We start from the raw sequence: 19,304 nt of genomic DNA on the forward strand, positions 1-19,304 counted from the left end.
CCAAAAAGAGAAAAGGAGGTCTCATATCCTCCAAAATATTCATAGTATCCTTTTAGTGTGGTAACAAAGAAAAAAAACCAATTAAATGTCTATCAGTCAGGGGATGGCTAAACAAATGATCATGAATGTAATTGAATTTTATTGGATTTTAAGAAATAAGGAATATGAAGAATTAAGTGATGCAAAGTAAAATAACCGGAATTAGAAAAACAATATATACAATGACTACATCATTGTAAATGAAGATTTTAAAGAAGAATTGAATGCTGTGGAATTATAACAGCCAAGCTTGGTCACAAAGAAAAAAATAAGAAAATGCACTTCCACTCCTCTCTTTATAGAGGTGGGAGATTGCATTTATTGTTATATTTGGTTGTTGTACTATCTTTGTTGAACTGTTTTACTTTTTGTGTCAGAAATGGCTTGCTAGATGACAGAGGGGGAAAGGATATATTCAGAAATTAATGTGGTATAAAACTAAAAGACAGTAATATAATTTTAAGAAACAAAATAATGGTAAATATGTAAAATATTTGTATCTTTCAATTAATCTCCTGCTCTTTTTAACTCCACCACTACTATTTTTTTCCTACCTAAAGCATGGATTAATTTCTTTTTTTTTTTTAAGCAATTAGGGTGAAGTGACTTGCCCGGGGTCACACAGCTAGTAAGTGCCATGTGTTTGACCTGAGGCTGGATTTGAACTCAGGTCCTCCTGACTTCAGGGCCGGTGCTCTATCTAGCTGCCCCCAAAGCATGGATTAACTTCAAAGAATGTTTTAACAATGAAATTAAAGGCAGGTCAGAGACAGAGAGATAACTGGAATTAGGCTCAGTAGATGATAAGGATTAGATATTTTATATATTATTTATTTAAAGATCTATTTTTTAATAAACAAAGGCATTTGATCATTTCAAATATAATTAAAACCTAAAAAATAAAATAAAATCTCCATGGAAAAGGAAACAAATATTATGAACTCAGTATTTGTGATTCCCAAATTATTATTGCTGTGTTTATTGGTCGTCAGACTTATTTTTTGTTAATTTTTTTAAAGCACAAAATCTCATGATTTAAGATCATCTTGATTTTGAGGAGTTGGGGAAGGTGAATCTCATGAAATTACTATAAACTCTTAAAGAATTTTCATTGAGCAGTAATATGCTTGCTTAAATGTCAACTTTCATATCAATCTGTCCTTTTTTCTCATTGTGAATAAGTTTTTGAATGAAAAAGACTGGTGTAGTTTTTGACATGTGCTCCAGAATCCAAGAGAGATGAATATAGGCTCTTGAAAACAGTTCTGAGAATTATAATTGCATGTCAAAATAATTTTTGGTACTGGAATAATCATGCATCACTTGTCAAATATGTTCCATTAATTCTATGGTACTGCTTAATGTGTGGATGTCTGCCTTCTATGGATGAAGTTCACTGGCTTTTCACCTATTTGCATGCATTTAAAAATGGGAATTTTTTAAAAGAGCATATCACATTTAACTGACAGCAAATGCTCTGAGCTCTTCTCTGGCAATTTGCCAGATCAATATATAATATTATAAAAGGAAAAAATTCCATATATCCACCTGGCACACAAAGAACTAAATGAAGAAATAACTAAATTTGGACTTATTTATACTGGAGAGCAAAAGTAAACTCATGATTTAATGGAGGTGCTTAGTTTGTCAATACATATTGAAAACTGGCCCCTTAAAGATTTATGGAAATTAAAAAGTTCATGTCATAGTGTGAGATTCATACTGGAATTTGGAAGAGAAGCTAGGTGTCTTTTTTTCTGTACCATAAAACTTTCTTCTGTTTTATGATTAATACTCAGCAATTTAATCCAATATATTAATTATTCCTTGAAGAAGTATAAATAAGGAGATCATATGGTATACCTGAAAATAGACACTTTTTCTATGTAGAACATGTGGGTTTAATTCCTGCCATTGATGCACACTGACCATGTGACTTTGATCAAATGTCTTACCGTCTTCATATTCCAGGAGAAAACGTGAGTTTAAGTTCCAGAATAATAACAGATCTGCATTGGTAGAGAGAATTTTCTCACCAATGGAATCCCACGTCTGATTCAAAACAAAATAAACCAAAATATATTTTAAAAAACCATAAGCTCATAGCATTACTTCAAAGTTTCTAAAGATTTAAAAAGTCTTCTTTTTCAAATGGTCTATTTTGCAGGTGAGAAAACCAAAAATCAAATTTGTTAAGTTGTCCAAAGTCATACTGTTGCAGTGAAAGAGTTGTAATTTTGTCACAATCACCCCTACTTCAAATAGAGTACTCACTGATTCTATGGCTTCACCCCCCTAAAAATGAAGGAGTGTAATATACAAAAGAATACAAATAAGATGTGAATTTTAAAAGAACTTACAGAGTATCAGAAGAGCCAAAGAATGAAAAACTGAAGATAAAAATATAGAAAATAGATTGTAAAGGAGTAGAAGAATAAGCTTATTACTAAGGATAGGAAGTTAAGGTAAAAAATGATGAGATTTAGCATTCAAGATTCAGAGGTAGACCAGTTCCTTTTTTGTTTGTTTGTTTTTTGTTCTGTTTTGTTTGAAGCACTGGACATTAAAAGACTTGCCCTGGGTAACAACAAATAAGTGAGGCTGGCTTTGAACTCAATCCTCCTGACTCAAGGGCCAATGCTCTATCCACTGTTCCACCTAGCTGCTCCTACACCAATTCTAAGCAATATTTCTGAACAGAAAAAAAAAATTGGACCTTGAATTTTAAGTTTGAAAATCCTATGGCCAAACAGAAAAAAATAGATATATATTTTAATTATTTAAAAATATTAAGGGTGTGTGTGTGTGTGTGTGTGTGTGTGTGTGTGAATGTGTGTGTCTATAAAGAAATTCAAATTGGGAAAATCTCAGAAAAAAAGTACCTTAAGTATTGATATGCAGTGACTCAGAGATCTGGAAAGAAGCAATGCTGAAAGGGCTTAGGAAGAGGTCTTGGATCGTGAAATGGATGGGAATTTGCAATGTAGTGACAAGATATATAATATATGCACACTCATATACATACATATAATATATATACATATATATGCATATGTATACATATATATGCATATATATATATATATATATATATATAGTGTGTGTGTGTGTGTGTGTTTCATCACATCTTAAATCAGGAAGTTCTAATTTCTCTCTGAAATTTCAGGCTTATGCACAGAATAGTTGCTCAGCAACTACTTAATGATGATGATTATGATAATGTTGATGATGAAGAATCCGCATTTGGGAATTCTGCTTTTGATTTTAAGTAAGCATTTTTTGAATATCTCTGTTAGGGTGAGAGAACATAAATTAATGAAACACAGAATCTAAAAATGTCATTTTATCGGGGTGTCTACCAAGAATTAAAGCTACCTCCTTTCCTTTCTCCAATCCTTTGATTGAAAAAAAAGGAAAAAAAATTCAAAAGTCTGCATAACTCACAAATGGTATAACCTTTTATGCTTAGATGAATTAGTGCTCTCATCTGAAGCAGGTGGCGCTCCTGAAAGCCTTCCGTGTTTATTCTCTATTATTCTTTGCTATGCTTCTGAAAAACTTTTCATACAACATCTTCATAATGCTATTCAGGTCTTCACTTAGATACCTTTTGACATGGTATTCGTACAAGTTTCATATCCTGATAATTGGTAACCAATAAATCTTTGAGGAAAAAAATAACAGACATAATTTCATCCATTAAATAATTTTTATTATCTTCAGATATTCATGAAAGAACTTTGTTGGAAGAGAAACTTAAGAATCTTGCTCTGCTGAGAAAAATTTTTTTAAAATCAGCAAGCAATATACAGAGATGAAATTTTTTATTGTCTAATACTTCAGTACCTAGACAATCATAAGTTGTCTATCATACCAACAACTAAAGGGAATTCAGATTATTATATAAATGATTAAAATTGCCAAAATTGATAGTAAGAAATAATTGATAAAGCTAAATGTATGCATGACTTAGTTGAATCAAAACTGAAGTAATAGCCTAAAATGTTATATGTTAAAGAGATATGATTACTCAGGAAAATGTACCCATTGTTCCACATGTCATTATTGCTGACAACACATGACTATATCTTTGCTGTATTTCCTATCCAGTAACAGATGATGTACAATTCCTTTGAAAAGTACTAGGAAAGGTGCAGCTAGGTGGTATAGTGGACAGACCACTGGCCCTAAAGTCAGGAGGACCTGAGTTTAAATCCAACCTTAGACCAAACACTTGACACTTACTAGCTTTGTGACCTTGGGCAAGTCATTTAACCCCAATTGCCTGGAGAAAAAAAAAAGAAAAAGACTAGGAAAAAGTACATTTCAGACCACCATGAAGCCAATATTTTCAGGTAGGAGTTACAGAATGTATTGCTATCCTACTGACATCATTAGAGAGGTTGGCACTCAGGGAAGGAACTTTCCATCTTATAATTATTATTTCTCTTACTTTCCCTAGATATAGTCACCCTCTCTATCAGTGGTTTTTAGAGCTACTAAGTTTAAGCCTGCTGGATAGGAAAGAAATCTGGAGTTTATTTTTAATTCAGTAACAAAAAAGGCTCTGCCTTAATGAGACAGCATTATCTTCCCTTGGCCCTAGAGGTGAAGGCTCAGGAGAGCTGACTATGCACAGATACAAGGGTGAGTTTAGATTTCCTTAATGGGAGTTTTGAGAGAGGCTAATATGATTATTTAATATTGTTTCTCAGTCATTATAAAGTTGTATGTGACTCTTTGTGACCCCACTTTTTTTTGGCAAAGATACTGGAGTGGTTTGCCATTTCCTTCTTTAGCTCATTTTAGAGATAAGGAAACTGAGGCAAACAAGGTTAAGTAACTTGCCCAGAGCCACACAGCTAGTAAGTTTCTAAGGCCAAATTTGAACTTGGGAAGATGAGTCTTCCTGACTCCAGGCCCAGAACTCTATCACCTACACCACCTAGCAACTCCCAGTATAATGATAGCAACTGGAATTTTAGCATCCACCAGTGCTAACCATTTTCATTTCCATAGCCTTGGGAGTATCATATATGTCATAAAAGTCATTGCTGAACTCTAAATCTGAGAGAACTGATACATTATTCTGATTTGCATACCTCTGCTCCCTTCTGTTCTTTCCTGGGAAAATATATATTAAATTAAAAGCTTAGCTGTTTTCTACAGTTTATTTTCATTTGTATCCAACTAGTATTGGAAGCCTACATTAGGTAAAACTGTGAGCAGCCATAATAATTTCTATTTGGTGAGTGTTTCATTAATGAGAATTGGATGTGAGAGAGTTACTGTGGTTGGCATGTTACACAAATAAAAGGAAACAGAAAATAGATGCTTTTGAAAATTGTCAGGATTTTCCCAACTGGAAGCCCTGGAGCTAATGAAAAAGAATCTTACTAATTTATTTTTTATACATTCTCAAAGCAGGGTAAAAAAAATGAATCTGTTAATTATCTGTGTACAGGTGTCACCATGGTATGTAAACAGTGGTAGAGTTACCCATTGGAAATTGTTTCAGATTCCTAGTAGCTTATGTTATAGTCTTTGCTGTGGTAGCATATCTCTGTTAGAGGTTTTTCTATATAAAGTTTTTTAAAAAGATTCTACTTTACTGCTACTAGAAAAGCACAAGAATTTTTACTTCCTCTTCCTCTTGTCTCCACTTTTAAAATACAGGGATTACTAGTTTTTTTTTTCTTGCCATGTCCTTTCTCTTCCCACTAGATGTGACTTTTTCTCTAGTCACTAACTTTGGGTCTTCCATGCAAAAAGAGTATCCTTAACCTGGCATGAAATTTTAAAATGGTGAAGGCCATGTGGCCCCCTGAAGCAAAACTGGAGTTATTGATTAGAGGGGGCATCTTAAGTTTTAGCTGGATTTCCTTTCTTAAGCTTAAGGAATTACTTTCTGGGAGATGTTTTTCTCCCTGAATACAATGATACTTTTCCAGTTGCTTATTGCTTAATATGTTATTAACAAGCAACCAACAGATGAAAGATGAAAAGTGCTATGCCTGACAGTGTTTGCAGAAGTCTCTTAAGAACTGCCAAAACCATGTCCTTATATGGTATAATGAGTAGAATCATCACCGGACTTAAGTTAAAGTTCTAACTCTTCTTGCTGTCTATGTGAACCTGGACAAGTCACTTCAACCTCTCAAACCTGAATTCACTGATATGCAAAACTTTGACCAAAATTCTTGCACCACTTACTTTACAATGTTGACATGAATGTCAAATTAGATAATATGTATGAAACACTCTATATATGAAATCTATCCATATATTGTTCAAATATTTCTTATTTGTAACAATATGCATAGTAGAGGAATTACCTATTTCCTGAAGTAGACCCCATTCTAACAATTGCAACAAATCATTTAAATGTATGGCACAGTGGAAAGAGCACTAGGCCTGAAGTGAAAAAAACTCATCTTCATGAGTTCAAATTTGCCCTCAGATACTTACTAGATGTGTGACTTTAGGCAAGTTACATAACCCTGTTTGCCTCAGTTTCCTCATTTGTAAAGTGAGCTGGAGAAGGAAGTGGTAAACCTCACAGTATCTTTGCCAAGAAAATCCCAAATGGGGTTACAAAGAGTTGAACATGACTGAAATGATTGAGCAATTGTGCTTGAAGTTGTTTAGTACTGTTAGCAAGAGAGAACTCTTAATAGCAACTCGAATGAACATATTTAACACTTCCAGAAGGCAAATGTGTTATTTTTTCAGAAATAGATTTCTTTCTATTTCTGATCACCACCTGAAAGAGATCTTATGAGGAAAATCTACAGGAATATCACAGTTAAATTCCCAAAGCCCCAACTCGAGGAGAAAATATTACAAGCAACAAGAAAAACTAAAAAACCACAATTCAAATATGGCAGAGCCACAGTTAGAATTACAGAAGACTAGCAGCAGTGACGTTGAAAGACTGGATGTCTTGGAACACTATATATCAAGGGGCAAAAGAACTGGGATTATCACCAAAAATATCATCCCAGCAAACTTTAATATAATCCTGAATGAAAAAAAGGAGATTTAATGAGTCACCATTCAATAAGTTAAAAAAAATGAACTTAATAGAAAATTTGATATATAGAATCCAAAAGAAATATATGGTACACATCAGTCACTAATTACAAGGGATTCAATAAGGACAGACTGTTTACTTTTTATATGAGGCCAGTTAAACATAAGTCTAAGGTTATTATTTGTAATTGGGTAGTTCAAAGAAAAATTGGGATAGACCTGAGTCTGATGTGATTGTCAAAAGTAAAACCATTTAGGAAAAGGTAAAAAGAGTAATTATCTTATACAAATGAAGTGCATGAGGAAGAATTGAAATAGAGGGATTAGATGGGGGAGGAGGGCTGGTAGTTCTGGAACATTACTCTCACTGGAAAAGGATTAAAGAGGGAACCTACAATATATATCTAGAAGGGTATAAATATCTTCTCAATTCAGAAAGAAATATAAGGCTAAAAGGATAGGGAGGCAGGAGAGGATAAGGGAGGATAAGGTTAAAAGAGAGAACAATATGTAGATCTGAATGAAAATAAAAACCTTCTAAGTTTATAAAGAAATAAGAGTGTGAGGGGAAAGGTTAAGGGAGAATACGGAAGGGTGTCTAGATTAATGGAAATGGGATAAAGAGAGAATAATATTTAAGTTTTCATATTTAAGTTTAAAATAAATTAATAAAAAATAAGAAAAATAATAATTCCTTACTTTATTTTTCTTTCAATAGTCTTTATATATTCTGCTCAATCTATGGCATTTTTGCCAAAACTGTACATAGTCTTAATTACTAAAAATCAAATTAGTCAAGATTTGAGGGCTTAAACTTGGACTCTGTGATTTGGACTAGTGTGGGTTACTGCACTTTGGGTGCCATGGTCTTACTACAAGGAGGTCATGGCCTGATTCTAAGGATTATTTGATAAACTAATCAGAGAGTAGGAAGTTGGGCTACATCTGAACCTATCCATGATATTTGATGTTGGGCTAATTTCTAACATAACTAAATCACCCCCTTTACACATTATAGTTCAACTCTCTCCCAGCCTACTCCCTCTTACCACTGGTTTCTTATGGATAAGAGTGGTTTTTGCTTATTATTTTTATAACTAAATTTTATTTTTGGATCAACATTTCCTTCTCCTCACTCTTAACACCCCACCCCACCCCAATTAAGAAAGTAAAGAAAACAAAATCCTTGCTTCAAACATATATAGTCAAGCAAAATAAATTACTACATGGAACACATTTTTTTAAAAAAAGCCTCAATCTGCACTCTAGGTCTATCAGGAAAAAGGCACCTTGTCTCGTTTTGAGGCCTCTAAATTGCATTTGGTCATTGTTTTGATATTTCATAAATTATTATTTTATTTCTGTTTACTTACTTCACAAAGGTTCATATGAATCATTCCAGGTTCTCTGAAGTCATCTAATTCATTGTTCTACAGCACAATAATATTTCATTATATTTATACACCATAACTTATCAGCCATTCTCCAACTAATGGCCATCCCTTCACTTTACAATTCTTTTCCACCACAAAAAATTACTATAAATATTTTTGTACTTTTTACTCTTTTCCTCTTTATTTGATTTTATTTTTGGAGTATGGATTTAGCAGTGTTATCACTGGGCCAAAGGGTACACACAGTTTAATAGTTGGTTTGGGATATAACTGGGAAAATCAGTTCAAATCATTTTCCAGAATGATTGAATGGACCAGTTCACAATTCCAACAACTGTGCATTCATGTTTTTAAAGTAATCTTGCCTAAGGCACTCAAAGCAGCTGCTCCAGAAATCTCTTTTCCCTAAATTTCAACTGTAATACAGTCTAGTTTATTGACTATGAAGTTGCTTCAGGTAATCCTTAATATGAAAACTCTTTATACCAGGCAATGTCTGGTGATACCATTTTTCCCTCTTTTCCATGCCCTAACCCAACATAATAAATTTTAATATTTCAGTGGGCAAAGTGAATAACATAAGATGAACAGGTATGAATGGGTTTGACCTTTCATTGAAGATTTCATTATTTCTTCATTCCCTTCAAATCCATACCTTTTCTAGATTTGATTATGTCTATTAAAGATATCACAATCAGTACAGGCTCCCAGGTTATCAACTGCCTCATTATACTTGAATGCTCACTCACCTGAAGCTTTTGTACTTACAGTTACAAATGATCTCTTAGTTGTTAACTTCGGTGATCTTTTCTCATTTTTGCATCCTTCCTGGTCTTCTTTAATATTTGACTATCTTAACCATCATCATCGCATAGAAACCTACTGTCTTCTGTCTCAACAGCTGAAAATAATGTATTGTTATTTATTAAAAAAAAAAAGAATCTCTCATCTGCCCATTTAAAAAATTTTGGTAATACTATTTCTACAAATTAAAAATTATCCAAATAAAGAATTTCAGCAGATTCGGAACTACTTATTAAAAAAAAATAAATGCAACAACTTCCAATTATGTTTGCAAGAACAGGTGACTGACATCAGGAAAAATAGAAATGATTAGTTGAATTTTAAAAAATGAATAATTGTTGAATAGAATTAAAATTAAGTATTATTATTTTGTGAGTAGTACAAAGGATGCATTTGTTCCATTTGGGACTACATATCTTTAGAAAGTATCGTTTTGAGTTATGACAGCCATTAAAATTCAGCATTGAGATAAAATGAACTTTGAACCAGATCTTTGAATTGAATATAAAAAGTGTTAAAGCAAGATTGAAATACACACACACAATACGTATGTGTAAAATTAAATCTGTTTAATCACATTACTGTCATTAAAAGTAGCACTTCAGTGAGAACAAAAACTTTGTAACTTTAATATAGGTACATGTGTGTGTGTGTGTATATATATATATATATATATATATATATTCAAAACTCCTTGGGAATAGATTCTTTTATTTTTGGTGTTTGAATACCCATCAAAATATCTGGAATGTAGAAGGAACATAAATACATAACCATTGATCTATACGCAATTCTTTTTAATATCTATACTTACGTTTCCTCTTGTAAATTATAATTTTAGGTGCCTGTTTCCAGTTTTTTCTCTATCACACCTGTCTCACCAAAACGATTGTTCTTTTCCTTGATGAGGGAAATGCTTTTACATGGAAAAGTGATTCAATTTCATCTCATCTTTTTCAACAGATTGTTATCACCCCAGCTCTCCTACTTATCCTCAAACTTTTTTCAGTGTACTAGCTGCTTCCCTTCTGCCCAAAACAAGTCTACGACTCCCACATCCTCAAAAAGCACTCACTTGATTTGTTCAACTTCTCCTATTTTTATCTTTTATCTCTTATCAGTTTTGTGGATAAACTCTTTGAGAAGTTCATCTACAACTAATGTCTCTACTTCCTTTCTTCTCAATCTCTACTTAACTATCTACAATATGATTTTCAACTTCATCAGTCAACTAAAACTGCTTTCTCTGAAGTTACCAAGGTTCTCTAATTTCCAAATTAAGTGGTCTTTTCTCAATCCTCATCCTTTTTGACTTCCATGTAGTCTTTGACACTGTTGATCACTCTCTTCTCCTTGGTACACTATTCTCTCCAAGTTTTCATGAAACAAATCTGGTTCTTCCCCTTCTCAAAACCTTCTCAGGCTACTTTGCTGGATCTTTATTCTGGTCATACCCACTAATAGGGGGTGTTCCCCAGGGCTTTGTTCTGGGCCTTTTTTTTTTCTCCTTCTATACTATTTCACATGGTGATCTCATCTACTGCCATAATTTCAATTTTAATCTCTATGCTGATGATTCTAAGCTCTAACCTTTCAGGTGATTTCTCATTAAGTGTCTCACACTGTCTATTAGACATCTCAAAATGTACATCCTATAGATATTTTACACTAAACAAATTGAAAACTTTACATTATCTTTTTCCTAAAATTTTTTTATCTTTCTAACTCCCTATTACTGTTCATGGTACCATCATCTTTCTAGTTATACTGACTCACAAACTAGGTGTCATCCTCAACTCTTCACTTTCAATCCATTATCTCAAGTCCTGTCATGTCAACCTCCACGACATTTCTTGTATATGTTCCCTTTTCTCCTCTGACACTGTCACCACCCTAGTTCAGCCCATTATCACCTCTTTCCTGGATTATTTAAGTAGGTCTCTCAACTCTCAATAATCTCCTCAACTCTCCAGTCCACCCTCCTCTCTGCTGATAACTATTTTTCTAAAGTGCAGGTCTGACTATATCACTCTACTCCCTCCTCCACTCATTCAATGAAATATAATAGATTCTTTATTACTTTGAAGAACATATAGCTTTTAAAATCATTCATATCAAGCCCTCTTGCTATCTCCCTAGTTCTATTACTCTTTATTTCCTTCCAGTATTCTGTGATCCGATGATACTGGCCTCCTTTCTCTTCCTCCCACGTGAAACTCTACATCCCAACTCTTAGCATTTCCATTTACCATTCCCTACACATAAAATTCTTCCTTACTTATTTATGCTTCCTAAAAAAATAGCCTAACCCAAATGGCAAAAGAGTTACAAAAAGCTAATGAGGAGAAGAATGCCCTAAAAAGCAAAATTAGTCAAATGGAAAAGGAAGTCCAAAAGCTTGCTGAAAAAAATACTTCCTTAAAAATTAAAATGGAGCAATTGGAAGTTAGTGACTTTATGAGAAATCAAGACACTGTAAAACAAAATCCAAAAGAATGAAAAAAATAGAAAATAATGTGAAATATCTCATTAGAAAAACAAATGACCTGGAAAATAGATCCAGGAGAGAGAATTAAAAATTATTGGGCTATCTGAAAGCCATGGTCAAAAAAAAGAGCCTAGACATCATCTTTCAAGAAATTATCAAGGAAAACAGCCTTGATATTTTAGAACCAGAGGGCAAAATAGAAATTAAAAGGATCCAGCAATCACCTCCAAAAGAAAACTCCTACGAATATTGTAGCCAAATTCCAGAGTTCCCAGGTCAAGGAGAAAATATTGCAAGCAGCCAGAAAGAAACAATTTAAGTATTGTGAAAACACAATCAGGATAACACAAGATTTAGCAGCTTCTACATTAAGGGAATGCAGGGCTTGGAATATAATATTCCAGAGGGCAAAGGAGATAGAATTAGAGCCAAGAATCACCTACCCAGCAAAACTGAGTATAATCCTTCAGGGGAAAAAATGGACATTCATCATGACCAAACAGGAGATAGAGAACCTTATGAAAAGCAAAATGGATAATTTTGATTACATTAAATTGAAAAGTTTTTACACAAACAAAGCCAAAGCAACTAAGATTAGAAGGAAGGTAGAAAATTGGGAAAGAATTTTTATAACCAGTCTCTCTGATAAAGGACTCATTTCTAAAATATATAGAGAATTAAGTCAAAGTCATAAGAATACAAGCCATTCCCCAATAGATAAATTGTCAAAGGATATGAACAGGCAGTTCTCAGATGAAGAAATTGAAGCCATCTATAGTTATATGAAAAAATGCCCTAAATCATTATTGATTAGAGAAATGCAAAACAAAATAACTCTGAGGTACCACATCACACCTATCAGATTGGCCAACATAACAAAACAGGAAAGTGATAAATGTTGGAGAAGATGTGGGGAAATTGGAACACTAATACATTGTTGGTGGAGTTGTGAAATGATCCAACCATTTTGGAGAACAATTTGGAACTATGCCCAAAGGGCTGCAAAAATGTGCATACCCTTTGATCCAGCAATAGTACTTCTAGGGCTATATCCCAAAGAGATCATACAAATGGGAAAAGGATTCACATGTACAAATATATTCATAGCAGTTCTTTTTGTGGTGGCAAAGAATTGGAAATTGAGAAGATGCCCATCAATTGGGGAATGGCTGAGCAAGTCGTGATATATGAATGTAATGGAACACTATTGTGTTATAAGAAATGATGAACAGGCTGACTTCAGAAAAACCTGGAAAAACTTGTATGGTCTGACGCTGAGTGAAGTGAGCAGAACCAAGAGAACGTTGTACACAATAACAGCCATGTTGTGCGATGACTAATATTGATAAACTTAACCCTTCTCAGCAGTTCAAGGATCTAAGACATCTCCAGAGGCCTCATGATGGAAAATGCTATCCACATCCAAAGAAAGACCTATGGAAGTTGAATTGCTATCTGTTTTTTTTTCTCTTCTGTTGAGTTGTGTTTCCTCTTTCTGATGGTTCTCTTATTGGTTTTAATTTTTACTTTCAACACCAGTAATGTGAAAATATCTTTAATAAGAAAATAAATTTATAGCCTATATCAAATTGTGTCCCGTCTTGAGGAGGATGTTGGGGAGGAAGATGGAGAAAAATTTTAAACTCAAAAGCATACGAAATGATTGTTGATGACTCAAAATAAATTAATTTTAAAAAAGTCAAAAAAAAGAAAAAGAAAAAATGGACATTCAGTGAAATAGGGGACTTTCAAGCATTCTTCATGAAATGACCAGAGCTGAATAGAAAATTTGACTTTCAAATACAAGACTCAAGAGAAATATGAAGAGGAAAACAGGAAAGAGAAATCATAAGGGACTTATTAAGGTTGAACTGTTTACATTTTTGCATAGAAATATTATATTTGTTATTCAGGAGACCTTTGTCAGTATTAGGGTAGTTGGAGGGAAAAAATACATGTAGATAGATAGATAGATAGATAGATAGATAGATAGATAGATAGATGGCACAGAGTGAGTTGAAGATGAAGGGGTCGTATCTGGAGAATAAAATTAAGGGGTGAGAGAGGATTATGCTGGGAGAAGCAGAAAGGGAGAGGTAGAATGAGGTAAATTATCTCACATAAAACAGACAAGAAGAGGCTTTTACAGTGGAGGGGAAATGGGGAAAGTGAGAAGGAATGAGTGAATCTTATTCTCATCAGATTTGGCTTAAGGAGGGAATAACATACACACTCAATTAGGTATGGAAATCTATCTTAACCTACAGGAAAATAGGGGGTGCAAGGGGACAAGGGAACAGGGGGATGATAGAGGGGAGAGCAGATTGGGGGAGGGGATAATCAGAAGCAAACACATCTAAGGAAGGATAGGGTCAAAAGAGAGAATAGAATAAATGGGGGGCAGGATAGGATTAAGGGATATATACTTAGTTTTTCACAACATGACTACTACGGAAGTGTTTTGCATGACTAAACATGTATAACCGGTATCGAGTTCCTCGCCTTGTCAATGAGGGTGGGTGAGAAGGGAGGAAGGGAGAAAATTTGGAACCCAAAATTTTAAAAACAAATGTTAAAAAAGTTGTTTTCATATGCAACTGGAAAATAACATATACAAGAAATGAGGTATAGAAATCTATCCTACCCGAAAGGAAAATTGAAGGAGGTGATAAAAAAAAAAAGGGGGGGATAGAAAGAAGGCCAGATTAGGGGAAGGGGTATTCAGAATGCATGCCATCTTGGGGTGGGGAAGGGATGAGAATTTAAAAAGTTAAATAAAAAAAGAAATCCAAAATTTATTCTCAGATATCATCTTCTTAATCATCAATTATTTCCCAAGACTGCCTCTCTTTTTTGAAGCTATTACTATAGATCAATAGCATTAGGAAAAATAATACCTACCCCCCAAAGTTCCTCAGTTTCTAGGCCTAAACCTCTTTATCTGAGACCATTTTTGATTATATCATTTTTACTTATATGAATCAAGAAAAGGAGTAGTAGTCATCAGGTCTCGCAAGTTTTAGGATGTTCATTACCATGTATTGTATATGTATCTTGGGAATAAAGTAGAATGTTTTGCTGTTAATGTAATCCTAATTTGAGTAGTTTCTTTCATACACTTTGCCTATTGTTAGTCTTATGCTGTAGTGGGGAAGTTGATGGATATTTGACCTCAGAATCAGAAATACTTGAATTCACATCCTGCCTCTGACGTGTCTATGAGACCCTGAGCAAGTCACTTAACTAGTCAGTATTTTGGCTAACTCTCCAAAACCATACATTTCTGAAAATTGTTGGCCTGCACTGGAAGAGGTAGTTACTTCATCCAGAAGGCAAGTATATCAATTAAATCACAGATTCAGTCCCTATCCCTATCTTTTTTTCCCCCATCCCTATCTTTAAGAGAAAGGAAATAAATTTATTAGAGGAAAGAGTTTAACTCTCATCTGGAGAAAACTAACTGTAATGTCTGAAAGAGTTTGTGTTTAGCACAGTTTGAAGCTATTCTGTGAGGAAAGATGAGAAAAAGAAGTAAGAGAACATATCCTAGAGAGAAAATACCACATTGAGGAAATACCATGAAGCAAATTCTTGAGAGATTTTGACTACCATCTTAAGGGATCTGAATAGTGGGTATGTAGTCCTGTTCTGTTCTATGTGCAGAAGTTATTAAGGTTGATGGCTAAATCTTTTCAGTTTCTACATTACTGAGATGTTTAAATATACATTTGTATTGTTTACTAAAAATTAAATTATGCATAATAAATAATACTGAAATTTGTCTACTATGAAAATAGTTTGCTATTTAGAAATAAATGAATGAAATCTTAAGGGAAAAGACATTTCTCTAGTTCATTTATGAAATGAGCTGGTGCTCAGAGCTAAGTGATTAATTAATGAGTGAGACAGCACATTTCTAATAATTTCTCAGGAAATATCAAAACATACCACTTGAATGCCTTCCAAGTCCATTAAATATTAATAAGGAAATAAGCCTGTATCAGATAGGGGTCATTTTCAACTAATGTAACAGTTCATAGCATAACCTTTCACATGGACTACACATGGTGTACAGTTGTTAAGTCCCATTATGTTAATTGTAGACCAATAAATAGCTATTTCAGTACTACTCAGCAATGATTTACTTATCATCACTTCATTATGTGATGACACCTTTGAATCTATATCATCATTACTTTGAACAAAAGTGCTTTTTTCTTAGAGGGTCCAGATACCTACTCTTTAGGAAGAACCCCATAGCTATTATTTTTAAGTGAACCATTTAGCTCTTCTATTTCTTTTCTTTCTCTTACTCACTTTTGCTCAATCCTAAGAAAGTTTTACCCCTCTAATATTGCATCCTTCTAGCTACTTAGAATATACAAAAGTAGATCTTATATACTTGTCATTTCTGTGCCTGAATGTGTAATTACCATTATACATTATATTTCTTCTATTACATCAAATAAAAATCTACATCCAGGTTGTATTTGCATTATAACCAGCTAGAGCCATTGAGCTGAGTTTATCAAATGGCTTTAACCTATTTTAAAATAAATATTCTAAACTGCCAAAGTTATGGTGGTGAGTACTTGTTAAAATTGAAGTGCCTGTATGTCTGAGTGTTTAATGTCACATAAATCCCTAATGTCTGATTGGCTCATGTGTATACAACTTCCTCTAGTAAAGTGACTAAATTATGGGACATCTAAAAGGCATTAATTTTCTTATTCACTGGCATTTTCTGAGCATATGGGAATTTGGCTAAAAGTACACTGATTAGCATAGCAGTTCATTCTTCCCACGATACTTTTAATATAGCTTTCCTTATGGTGTGATAGAGAATGAGGTCTGCCTGTCCATGTTTTAGACTGTGTCTGGCATATCTTCTCACAAACAATGTATTTAAAATCCTTCAAATGGGTCCACACTAGCCAGTGGTGCCACAGTTTTCAAGAAGGAGTAGATGCTAAAATTTATCATGTTTTCTGTTTACCACACAGTTGGACATGTGCTGATATCAGATAAAAATGTTATGCCATAATACAAAATTTACAATATTATATTTAATAGGAATAAATGTGAACTCCTGCATTTAGGTTCAAAAAATTAATGGCAGAGGTTGAGGTAGACTTTGTTTAATAATCATTAATATTTTAATAATCCTCATATGTTTTAGTTGATACAAGCTCATTATTTACTTTTGTGTCACATGGGTGCTAAAATGCATGCTTAATTAATAGTTTAGTTTCTAGAGCAGTCATCTCCAAAATAGGAAAGTTGGCAACCTGGTGGACAAAGGCCTAACCAAAGGGATGTATGATCAACCAATCACAGGTTTAAAAGTTAGGACATATCCCACTTCCTCAGGATAGCTAATGTGGTTTGTCTCATATCACTATGCCTCTACCATTTTGCTTCCTCACCCAACTGTGAAAGCTCCAGGTACTGTTTCCTCAGGGAAATCATAGCCTAATCATCAACCAGGTACCCATAGTGGCAGCAATCCCCCTCTGCTTAGCTCACCTACTCTTATGTCCTCATTTCATCTCATGGTACTTTGGAGGATGAGCTTCGTGGTCCCAGGAAGTAACAGATAAGTTAGAGCACCACTTCCCATTTTGTTTGTATGCGTGATGGGGATAGGTAGGAGGAGAATCAAATGAATCACACAGAATAAGGAGACATTGATGTATTATGATATATTTCACACTTTTTTTTTGCATTATCTTTCCTTCTAAACACACTCTTTTATTCAAAATTTCTCTAATGCAACCTGGTTGCACTGTTTCAGTATCATTGACCCCCAACTGTCTCTCACACCAAATATCCAATTATTTCCAAACAGTCTTTTCTATCATCACATCTTTCTTCTGTGCTTATGTCTCTACACACAGAGCCACGATTCTAATTCCACTGTTCATAATCTCCGAAGTGAACTTTTGCCATTGACACCTAGTGTTCTCCCTTCCTCAAGTCTCCCCTCTCTCCAATCCATCCTCCTCACCACTGTCAAAGTAGTTTAGATGTGATGATGTCTCTTTTCTACTCACTAAATATCAATAACTGTACATTGACTTTTGGATCAAATGCTATTTCATCTTTAATTCATTCTTTTGGAACCTAAATTTCTGTGTAATTTCTATAATGTACATAATTACTAATAGAGTATTGCATTATATGATTTATCGATAAATAAATATGCACATATTACAATGCATGTGTTTAAAAAAACTCTTTAGTGACAGAGGTATTCAACTTAAAAAAAAACTTTGGAGAACATTGTTTTAGAGCAAGGGAATTGATAATCCTGCTATATTTTGTACTCATCAGGAATACCAAGTCTAAAGTGTTATGTTAAGACGTCAAATTTACATATGGAAATTATCCAACTTGGAGGCTGCTCAGAGGAGTGTTATCAGGATAACAGCAACAAGAACAATAGCAACTGACATTATATATATATATATATACATATATATATATGTATATATATGTATATATATATATATACACACACACACACACACACACGTATATACATTATATGTATATGTGTGTATGTATATATATATACATATATGTATATATATATATATATATATATTTATATACACACATATATAGTGTTTTAAGTTCTTCAAAGCACTTAACACACATCCTCTCTGTCATGACATTTTACATGGGTCATCTCATGGAAAATTCAGCCTTAATTTCATAATTGTAAGAAACTTGTCTGGAAGAAGCTACTTCTACCAATGCAGTTCAATAACTGATCTTCCATTTATATTATTTGATGGCTACCTGGGTCACTAAGATATTTTATGCCTTATCTGAAATCTCAAAGTCAATAAGTGTCAGAAGCAGACTTGAATCTAGCTCCTCCTGACTAAAAAGACTAACCCTCCATCCATTCTGGCACACTCCTTCTCATCACAGTTGAACACTACCATTATCTCCTTATTTTTATAGATGGTGAAATTAAGACTCAGAGAGGTTAAGACTTTCCTTTCTTCATAGTGTTGGAGGCAGAATTTCATCCCAGATCTTCATGATTCCAAGTATGGCACTGTATAAATATATAATGTTGCAAGGCATGAAAGGTATATCTTATGATTTAAAGGACTTGAATCGTTAATCCTTGGGTAAAGAGTAATATTCTATTTTGTGAAATATATCAACATAGAAACCCTTCTATATTACTTACTTTGTGGAGTTCTTCCTGAGCTATCTCCAGTCATCCTGAAGAATATCTGGCCATTGGACCCTGATGGCTCTGGAGAAGGGAGTGAATCTGGTGACCTTGCACAGCCCTCCCTCACTCAAAACAAAGTCAATTGCAAGTCATGTCATCATTTCCCTGATGTAATGGTCCTCTTTGAGAATCAAGGACAAACACAACAGCAACCCATGGAGTTCTGGAGGAAAGAAAACCATGAATGGAAGTATAATTATTAGAATTAACTAGGTGACAAATTTTATTTATTATTGGGAAGAATTTTCTAGTAACCTGAATTGTTAAATAATGGAATTGCTGCATTGTAAGT

Source organism: Phascolarctos cinereus, unplaced genomic scaffold (genome assembly GCF_003287225.1).
Source record: "Phascolarctos cinereus isolate Bilbo 61053 unplaced genomic scaffold, phaCin_HiC Scaffold_726;HRSCAF=1367, whole genome shotgun sequence".
Taxonomy (NCBI): domain Eukaryota; kingdom Metazoa; phylum Chordata; class Mammalia; order Diprotodontia; family Phascolarctidae; genus Phascolarctos; species Phascolarctos cinereus.